We start from the raw sequence: 640 nt of genomic DNA, 5'->3' as shown, positions 1-640 counted from the left end.
AATTTTTCCGTTATTATTTGAGATCAGTTCGTTTTATCAGGAGTGCTAGTGGCTTATCCTCTACCTAAATGCAACCCTATTACTATCTGTATGTGTAGTAAAATTTGAGAAATTCAGTTAAAAACCTATAACACGAAAAGCACTTATGTTCAAAGGTTAAAAGTTTGATGGTGTATCTAAACTTTGATTTAGAAAAAAAATAGCCAGAGGCTTATTATTACAAATTACGATTATTATTTAACGTTGTAGTTAGTTAAAAATGCAGTGTAATGTCCGTAGAGTTTATCAAAATAGGTTTGATAGAAAATCGAACTTTGCGAATTTCTTGAGATTTTACCAAGTTTTGATATAATGCATGAAGTTTCACCTGCATGAATAATGTCCACAATATCATCCTGAAAATTTTCATTTTACTTCAAAGGAATGCAAAAATTCTTCCCTTACCTCAGTTATTAATGAAATTAGACTTTAACACGATGGAAAAATTATATATCCTGTTCTCATGAATGCCTAACAGATACAAGTCTAGACATAATGCATTATGTAAAAAGTGATAAGCCCTACATATTGTAATTACGAACAAAGACAAGTTACCATCTTACTGTATAATAAAAGTGGCTATATGTGCTTATATTATTAT

Source organism: Macrobrachium rosenbergii, chromosome 54 (genome assembly GCF_040412425.1).
Source record: "Macrobrachium rosenbergii isolate ZJJX-2024 chromosome 54, ASM4041242v1, whole genome shotgun sequence".
Taxonomy (NCBI): Eukaryota; Metazoa; Arthropoda; class Malacostraca; order Decapoda; family Palaemonidae; genus Macrobrachium; species Macrobrachium rosenbergii.
Note: the sequence above shows the minus strand (reverse complement) of the source record.